Raw genomic sequence first — 10,319 nt, 5'->3', positions numbered from 1 at the left:
TTCCAAACCCAGACATTTTTAAGAGTGCTCAAGACTCTAACAGGAAGCAGGACCGTGCCTGGCAAACTAGAATGCCTTGTTCTGCTAAAATGTTGAGTGCTCATCTACCAGGCATCCTTCTAAGTGCTTTACGTGGTGTCATTTGTTCAATCCTCAGAGCAAATCTACGAAGTAGGTGCTGCTATTTCCCCATTTTACAGGTGAGGAAATGGCAGTTAGAGAAGTAAATGACCTGCCCAAGGAAAGTGGCGGACCCGGGGCTCCAGAGCCATGTCGTGTGCCTGGGCTCGGGTGTTTGGGCTTGAGTCTCTGTCCCGCAGCGCATGCCCCCTGACCGTTGGGGGAGGGGCTGGCACCCCCCAGTGTCTGTGTCCGTCAGGTGGGGACAACATTACCCGCCTCACCTTCTCCTGGGGCTGCCGGGAGACGCGCACGAAGCAGTGAGTGAGTCCTAGGAGCTGGAAGGAGCTGAGCCGGGGAGGGTGGGAACGGAGGCCCGTGGCCAGAAAGGCCCGCCCTGACTGTGATAAGGGAGAGGAGGAGTCCTCTGGTCTGAGTCAGTGGAAAGTCTTAATGTGAAAGTCTCTTTGAGGAAATGCTCTTCTAACTTTTAAGAACAGCCCAGTGGTGAGGATTTACATACAAGTGACTGAGAAAGTTCAATCATCAATATAGCCCTGTCATGTATAATCGCACGTGATAATAATAGTGAACATGTATCTGGTGCTTCTGATATGACAGCCACTGTGCCACAGAGGCTTTGCTTATAGTAGTAACTCATTTAATTCTGGCCCCAGCCTTGGATGTAGAAACCGCTATTCCCATTTATGGGTGGTGAGGCCCAGGGGCTGCCTAAAGTGCTTTAAGATGTATCAACAACCCTACGACGGAGGCACTCTTGTGTTACATATGGAGAAACCGAGGCACAGAGGGATCCGACGGACTCCCTACAGTTCCACGGTTAGGAAGTGGCACAGCCAGGGTTTGGACCCAGGTGGTCTGGGGACGGAATCGCCCACTGACTACACCTTAGGCGTTTCCTTTTCTTTGGTTGAAGAGAACAATTCTTTAACTCTCCATGTGGTCCGGTTTTGGAGTGAGTTATCTTTCCTTACTAGAAAATTCACCAAGGAAGGGAAACCTGGCCAAGTTTTTAATCAGAAAGAATCACATACAGCACGTCTAAAGTATTGCCAGGTCTCGATGAATGGGTCTGAAGCAACGTGGTTGGCTGTTCTCCAGCCCAATCTTAGAAGCATCCAGTAACAGAGTGTCTGGTCAACAGGTGAGTAGGATTTCCAGTCCAGCTCCCCAGATTTTCGAGGTGGAAAAACTGAGGGCCTAGTCTTGGGGTCTAGGACATTTTTAAACCTATGCATGCATTGATCAGGGAGGTAAAAAGCAGAGGGTTCCTCTGCTGACCCCATGGCCTGCACCAGCTCGAGCTTGGCTAGACGGATCTACACAGCTGTCTCCTCTGAGCTGTCCACCTGGTGCCCTGACCAAGAAGGGGCAGGATACCTGATCAGTCTCAGCCAGCCACGCGCGTTTGTGGGGCCCCCGGCACCTCCCTGCCCCTCTCTGGGCCTGCCATTTGCTCCCTAAACTCCCTTCTAGGAATCTAGAGAGGGGGTAAAATGGACTGTCAGTTTCTCGGGAAGCCTGTATTTGCTCCCAGCCCTGCCAGATCTCTTCCCCAATCCGAGCCTCAGTTTTTTCATCTGTGCAGTGGGAGTCATAAGAGATCCTGTGAAGAATCAATGGGATGTGTGTGAAGAATTCTAAGCCTGGGGCTCAGCTTCGCTGAGTGTCGAGTAAGGCACTTCATCCTGCTCCCTGGTTTAAGCCCAAAGACACACTCGAATGATCTGCGGGTGTGTTTTGCTTGGTCCACCACTGGGACCAAGTGTATGTAATCTGTTGACAACATGCCGAGATTGGGAGGTTTCATAGATTGGGATCCCCAGCTTCTCTTGAAAAGTGGGGAGGTTTGGCAACAGGGGTTCCCACATTCTCTGGTGAAGAAGGGTGACCTCTGTACATCTTTAATGGCTCATTCATGTCCCTGCAACCCCCTACGTAGTGCATTGAATCCTTACCATAAGTTATGAACACCCTTATTTGGCCAGCGAGGAAATAGAGGCTCAGAGAGTTGGGATGAGTTACCAAGGTCACGGTGTTAGACGATGATAAGCCAGGACTCCCAGTGAGGACCTCTGTCACTTTCCTCTTTTGGGGCTCTCTTTCCACCCAGCCACGCTCTGGGTCTGTGGAGAAACCCTAGTTATGACCTGATAGAAGGACTTAGGCATGTGGTGTCAATGCCTATGGGTCCCCCCTTTATCTTCAGACCCCCGGGGCTGTTGAGTTAGCGTCGGGGTCCAGGAATCATCTTGCCTACATATAAGATGATCGTAGCTTAACATTTTTATTTATTATGAAAATGTTCAAATATATACAGTGGAAGAAAGTAATAGTATAGTAAACCCCCAGGTACGCATCATCCAGATTCAGCAATGACCAAAACTTGGTTCCATTTGCTTCATCCACTCTTTTTTTGTTTCTCTTTTTCTTTACTGAGTTATTTCAACACGCATTGCAGCTATCTTATCGCGTCACCTGAACACCTCAGTGTAGGTCTCTAAAGCCAGCGGCGTGCTGGGGCCGGCTGGTTCTGGCTGCTCAGAGCCGACTGTGGGCATCTCTTGTCAATTCCGCGTTCCGTGATGTCATGTCGGTAGCCTGAAATCTGCCCCGTGGGAGATCTACACCCCAGAAATCAGCAAACACTACAAAACAGGGCTCCCCTACAATTCTCCACCCCAGAGAGTGGGCGGTTCTACATTCATCAGTGCGCCGCTGTTGGAAACACGTGGACGTTTAAAAAAATTTTTTTATGTTTATTTTTCAGAGACAGAGACAGAGAAAGAGAATGAGTGGGAGAGGGGCAGAGAGCGAGGGAGATAGAGAATCCAGAGCAAGCTCCATACTGTCAATGCAAAGCCCAACGTGGGGCTCGAACCCACAAACCGTGAGTGAGATCATGACCTGAGCTGAAGTCTGACGCTCCACTGATTGAGCCACCCAGGCGCCCCTCACATGGACCTTTTCTTACATAACCACTGTGTGATCATCTCAACTACTGAAATTAATGTTTCCATTCTAATCAAATGTCTATGACAGTTTCAAAGTTGTCTGTTTACAGATGGTTTGTCTCATCAGGACTCAGACAAGATCCGCCTCTGACATTTGGTTGTTATGTCTCTTAATTTTTTTTAAATCTAGAGTATATCCCTCCATGCCCACCTGTGGCTTTTTTGTGCCCGTGATTACTGGCCACAGCAGGTTGGCTGCTCCGTTCTGTTGGCTGTATGTTTGTCAGCTGATGTGTTCCTCTTTCCCTTATTTCCTGTCTCTAAAGTCTGAATAGGTTCCGTTCAACTTTTGATGTGTTTGTTTGCTTGTTTGTTAGAGGCGGGCCGGAAGGCTTCAGAGATGGTGCTGCCTTGTATGTGTACCTTTTCAATGCCCGCAGATGATTTGCAACAAATGAGATACGAAGTCATTGAAAAGCATTTTTAAATTTATCACAGCCTTTTGTTATGTTACCATCAACATACACTACAGGTATAGCCACCACGGAAAATCTTTTGCTAGAAGGAAGGGCCGTCCAACTCAGGAAAGCTGGGCCCCTCTGATTGGGCCTCACCAGTCTGGGCAGGTCTTTCTACATTCTGGTCCTTTGGGAGTTCATGCCACGATGCTGTCACTTGGATGGTCAGATGCCCCTACCTGGTGTCTAACCTCAGTCTCTCCTGCTTTCTCTGCCCGGAACCTTGGCATTTCTTCACCTCCCTTCTCTCAGATCTCTTCTAGCACGAGGAGAAAAACGAACCCAAATATCCTGTGGTTCTAGGTTCTGGATCCCATACTTGATGTGCTAATCATTTCACCCTGCAGTGGTTCGAAACTCTATCTACCCCCAGCCCCAGGAGACACTGTGTATCTCTTCTCCACCCCCCTGAGGGATGCGGGTCCTCACGGAACAGGGCTCGTGGCATCTGGCCTAGGGTCCCTCTGTGCACCCTGGCTCGCAGGTCCGGGGGCTTGTGCACTGACCGGCCTCAGGTTGTGGCTTTGGTCCCCGACAGGGCTCCTGCTCTTGCCTATCCTTCCCGCCCTTCCTGTCTGGATCGAATCCTGGAGGCTGGTCCCCCTCTACCTTTGTCCTCTTATCTCCTCCTGACTCCACTCACTGACTCGGCTTGGAGCTTGCTCCTTCCTTCCAGAAACGGACCTGTGGACACAAACAGTGGCTGAGCATTCTGCTTGAATCTTGAAGATGGCTTGAGCTAAGAGGTTCCCTTTGGGAAGCGGAGCTGTGTCTGGGGAACACGGAAGCATCTTATGTGCTATGCCTCACGCCAGGAGTTTGAGCCCGAGCCTGTGTTGAAGCCACCGTCAGGACCCAACCTAGGAAATGAGCTCTTCAGGCTGGCAAGGCCCTGTCAGACCATCCCTTACCCAGGCAGGAGGGTGGGCGGTGTGAACTTGACTTTTCCTCAGAGGTAATTTGCGTTACTTACATACAAGGCCTCAGACACCTGTGATGCTGCAGTCTCAGAGAAAGAAAAAGCCTGACCTGTAAGAAAATATTCAAGGGAAGTTAGAAGAGGCATTCTGTTAAGTTCGTGGAAACAAGGATTTTGACCGGCGGTGAAGAATGACTGCATACGGCACCAGATTGCTCTTGAACGTTTATCTTCTTGACTTGTTTTTATCAGAACCTTCAAAGAATGGGTTGTTAAACTGCTTTAATAGAGGACTTAATTTTCTTTAACATTCCCGGTTAGAACTAGTGATGTTAATTTGTTGTTAATTTCTCATGCTTATAGCCGAAATCCAAGGAGGACAAAGAAGGAAAATAATACAGGAAGCTCCCAGTGCTGTTTTCTGTCAGCAGCAACCTGCCCTCATGTTGGGGAGGCACAAGCAAAGGCCCTGGGGTCAGCTAGCCTTGGGCTCTGACCCAGGTCTATCCCTCATTGGTCTTGTGCTTTTAGCAAATCTTCTCATCTGTCCCCCTGTCTCTGCTCCACCTCCCCTCTGGGCCTTTGCATGTGCTGTTTTCCCCTGCGGGGGCTGGGGGGGGGGCGGTAGAAATGCACCTCAACCAGTCCTTTACTGAGCTAATTTCCTCAAGATTCAGCTTACATATCACTTCCAAGAAGACTTCCTTGGGCTCCTGGTTACATATTGTCTGTCAGCCCTCTGGACTTTTTCTTTGAAGCACTATCAACCTAATCAAAATGATTATTAAAGAGTTATTTGTCAAATTGTGTGGTATCTCTTCCCACGATTTATCATCTCCAAGAGGATAAAGATCATGCTTTTTTTCACTGGTGTGTTCCCACCGCCACAGAGTGTTGGATAAAGAAATGAAGTGCAATTCTTCAAGCCTCAGTTTCTTCATCCAAAAAATGGGCCTATGACTATCTTTCTTTTGAATGGGAATAGATACATCTGACAAATATTAGTTTCTTTCCTATCCTTACTCCTTGCAAAAGAAAAAAAAAAGAACAATTTAGAGGAAATAAATGTTATTTTGAATTGTTAAGCCTGAAAAACCCGTAACTTGGGGTGCCTGGATGGCTCAGTCGGTTAAGCGTCCGACTTCGGCTCAGGTCGTGATCTCTCTGTTCTTGGGTTCGAGCCCCGCGTCAGACTCTGTGCTGACAGCTCTGAGCCTGGATCCTGCTTCGGATTCTGTGTCTCCCTCTCTCTGCCCCTCCTCCACTCTCACTCTGTCGGTCTGTCTGTCTCTCTCTCTCTCAAATAAATACACATTAAAAAAAATTTTAAAAACCCCGTAACTTAAGAGAGCACACATAGCATTGAAATTATAATTGTGGAATGTTTGAGATGTGCCTGGTTTCTGCCGCAGGATGAACTAAATGACTCCCTTAGGGCCTGGGGTGGAGAAGCACGTTCTCCTGGGGATGAGAGAGCGGCTTTGCCTGGGGGTGCAGGGCCCAGGGCTGGGCCGAGGAGCCCAGGAGAGTTGTGGGGGTTCCATGCCACCCTGGGAGTGGCTTCTAAGCTTCCCTTGGGCTCTGCGGGGGCAGATGGGATGGCCCAGAGCACCTGTTCTCCTGCGCTGCTCAGAGGAGACTTCCTGGTGAAGGGGGACACCTAAGTTCAGGCCTGAAGGGTTGGTCAGGTTAGCTTGGCGAGGGATGAGAGGAAAAATATTCTAGCCTAAGGGCACAACGTCTGCATCAGCCTGGTGGCGAGGTGGCTGGGCACGTAGGAGGATGAGAGAAGTTCAGGGGGGTGGGTGGGCAGAGAAACAGGGGTGGGTGGGTCCTGTGACGAAGCTGGAGGAGGGCAGCAGGGGCCAGGGCAGCTCAGGGGATGCTGTGTGCACGTGTGTGCACGTGTGTGTGCATGTATGCGCACGTGTATACGTGTGTGTGAGGGGGCAGCACCCTCGGCTTCCAGCCAGGAGCCATGCACACAGATGCCCGGCCGGCACCCGCACACATGCAGACACCCCGGCACTGGAGTGTCAGAAACCCGCCAGGGCCAGAGCAGCTGCTTCTAAATCAAGGCCAGGGGCAGCCGAGGGGCCCGCTTGGGTTTGGTGGCTTTGCCGTATGGGCTGACGGGGGCTGGGGCTGAAGGGGGGCTCTCCATTAGGGATTCTGGGCCAGAATGAGCCTGGCTCGTTTGGGGAAGTTTATTTTGGAAGCTGGGATGATGCAAAATTAAGCGGGGAGGAAAAAATAGATGAGGCGGCGGTGAGGGTCTGTCTGTGGCTGGCGGGGCTGAAAGTGTCCCGCTAGAGGAGCGTTGTTGGGTAAACAGATGGGGGTGGCAGCTTTTCTGTATGTCCGCTATAAATATCCCACAGTTTGGCCGCCCCTGCTGGGGTTTCCTGGCATCGTGGGTGTGGAGATCAAGGTGCAGACACAGGGCACTTCCGGGAGCAGCAGAGGGCGGCCAGGGCACTGCTCAGATCTCAGTCCCCCGGGAGGCGGTGTGGGCACCGAGGTCTGAGGCTGAGGCCCTGGGCGGGGGCGGGAGGTGCTCCCTCACTGCTAGCAGGCCGTGGATGTCTGGTGAGCCCCATTAGTCTAGGAGCCTCGGTTTCCTCACCTGTGAGGTGTGGATGAGGATATGAGGCAAGGGGAGCGTCACTCCTGGTCCCGCGATGGGCTCCAGATACTCAGGAAGTGCTCTGTCCATGGTCCAACCTCTTAGTTTCTGGGTGACCTGGGTGAGTTCTATCATCTCCCGGAGTCTCCATCCCATCAAAAATAGAGGGGAGGGGGCGTCTGGGAAGCTGAAAAGGAATTGTGGGAATGGACTGCAGCGCGAGAGTATTTCAGAGCTAACTGCGGGCCAGGCTGGAGCCCTCCCACCGTCCCCTGCAGCCCCCGGGGACCTCTGTCATCTTTACAACACTGTAGCACTTCGTAATAATGGTGAGGGTGATGGTACCAGCCATGCCCACTGCTGGCCTGTGATGATCCAGGGACTTGGCAAACTAGGTTATCTAAGCTCGTTGTGGCAGGTTATCTTCCCAGCCACCCCATCCTACAGGTGAAGAACCCAAGGCCCAGAGGGAAGGGGTTGCCCATGAGCTCCTTCGTCCAGCCAATATGTATTCAGTGAAGATCAGCCCCGTGCCAGGGCCCAGTCTAGTTACTGGGGATTTAGTGGGTCCCTGTGTCCATGGATCTCACGGCCCAGTGAGGAGAACAGACTAACCATCAGTTAAGGAGGGATACGCAGGCAAGCATCTAGCATCTAGGATGGCCTGGGACCTCCCTTTCTCCTGAATCTTTAGTGGCTGTGTTCGGGCTCCTCCTAGGACCGAGAGATTGCTGTCACCCAGTCATCGGCAGCGCTGGCCCGGAAGGGGGCAGCTGCCTGCTGAAATGAATCAGGAACAAATCAATCGGTTCTCCAAAATATCGCCTGAACACTACTCCGTGAAGACGTGTGCTAGCTTCGGTGGGCCTCGGGCTGATCGGGTGGCTGGGGAGAAGTGCATGAAAGCCTCGTTGGTACGCATCCGGACGACGTGCCATGATGGGGAAAACATTCCCATGCCTTCCCAGAGCCCAGTGAACTAGGCAGGGCAATGGTCACCCCCATTTTACAGATTAGGGAGCTGAAGTTCAGTGAGGTTAGGTGACTTTCCCAAGGACACTCAGCCAGGATGCGGTAGGGCAGGGCCTAGAACACAGGACTGCCCTACTTCGAAGCCTGTGCTTCCTCTGTAGATAAGGAGGGGCCCTGGGCCGTGGGAGAGAGGTCTCAAGGGCCCTGAACTGCCCTACAGACCCACGTCGGCATGTCAAGCTCAGCAGTGGTGCTTCGGCCAAGAGAGGGGCAGGCATTTTACCCTTGCCTCTCATGTTCCACTATGAAGTCACCTGCCTGTAGTCTGCAGGTGGAGGGGACAGAGTTTCTGGACACCCAGCTCTGTCCTTTACAAGCTGGGCCCTGGGAAACCACTCATTATCCCTGAGCCTCAGTTTCTCTCTGTGAATGCAAGGGTTGGACTTGGTAATCTCTAGAGAACATTTCAGCTCAGACACCCCATACTTCTCCAGGGTGCCCCGTGGCCTGTCCTTGGGCCCAAGAGGGCGTAGTTGGGAGCAAGGGTTTGACTGAGACAGGACCAGGCAAGACTTACGCTACAGCCCCCAGGGGGACTTGGGCTCATGCTGATTCCAAAGTGTCCACTCAGAGTGAGCAGGGCCGGGGAGCTGAGGAGTGAACGTGTCCCCTTGGGCTCTGGGCACCCTGGATTGAGGAGGTGAAGCCAGGGCCTTTACTGTTTCCCCTCCCCACCCAGTCCCCATCCCACTGACTCTGGGACAGTGCTCCCAGGCTGCCAGAGGGAAGCATGGCACATGTGGCAGCATTAGGGTCGCAAATATCCAGGTTCTCCTCTTGCCAGATCTGTGGTGGGAATGCACTGCCCTCTCCCTTGAAGCTGGGGACGGCCATGTGACTGGCTTGGGCCAATGAAATGTGATGGCAATCAGCAACTGGCAGGGCGGTGGTGGCTTGGACCCTGAGTGAGGATGTAGAGAAGAGTCCCCACCACCAGCATGCAGTGTGAACCAGAACTAAACCTTTGCTGCTCGAAGCCACTGAGGTTTGGGGGTTGTTTGTTACTGTGCCATAACCCAGTACATCCTGACTAGAGTGCAGGGCAGGTGGATGGGACAGCAAGAGAGATGGCAGCCTTGGGGTTAACTAATCGGTCTTTCCTTCTTCCTTTTATTTTACATATGTTTATTCATCCATCCATCTGTCTGACCATCTGCCCATCCATCAGCCATCCTTCTGTCTGTTCGTCCATCCATCCATCCAACCATCCATCCATCCATCCATCCATCCAACAATCCATCCAAGCATCCATCCATCCATCCAACAACCCATCCAACCATCCAGCCATCCAACCATCCATCCAACAATCCATCCAACCATCCATCCATCCATCCATCCATCCATCCATCCAACCATCTATCCACTCATCTGTCCAACTACCATACATTCATCTATTCATCCATCTGTCCATCCATCTGTCCACCCAAAGATTCAAACATATGTCGGTTTGACCATGAAGACCAACCTTCTCTGTTGTGCCAAGATGCTTCTTTGGAGAAGACACACCCTTCTATCTGCCCGAATTGTCTCTGTCCACAGAATCTGCTCAACTCTTCCTCTTCCAAGAAGCTTTCCCTGACCTGCTTCCAGTCATAGTCAGGATGTCCAGGGGGCTACAAAGGCCCACGGAGCCCCGATCACCAGGGCTGGCCTATAGATGTATTGACCGAGTCACATTCTGGAGGCATAACTGCACTTCTCCCAGAGAGAACTGAGGCATCATGGGATTTGCTAGTGGTAGTGGTCTTGGGACCGTGATTGCCCCAAATGGCCCCAAGTTCACATATCCAGGGACCTTCATCCTTGGTAGGCCTCGTGTGCCCATTTTGGGCTTGGCACATGTGATGACCCTAGAAACGTGCTCCTCAAATCTCAGGCCCACTCTGGGCTCCTCCAGAGTTCAGAGCAGCCTTGGGATCAACCTTGAAACCCAGGTCTTATTTTGCAAAAAAGGAGGAGGAGCCATCAATGTAGGGGAAATTGGATTTTGGTGAAATTGTCAAGAGCCGGTTGGTTAGGGGAGCCAGTTAGGCCTCTGCTATTTCTTCTCAGGTCTCTCTGGCTGGTCTCGATGAAGTACCAAGGGAGCAGAGACTGCCTTCGATGGCACTGCCTTAGATGGCCTGGTA

The sequence above is a fragment of the Panthera onca genome, chromosome C1, assembly GCF_046562875.1.
Source record: "Panthera onca isolate mPanOnc1 chromosome C1, mPanOnc1 haplotype 2, whole genome shotgun sequence".
Lineage (NCBI taxonomy): Eukaryota > Metazoa > Chordata > Mammalia > Carnivora > Felidae > Panthera > Panthera onca.
Note: the sequence above shows the minus strand (reverse complement) of the source record.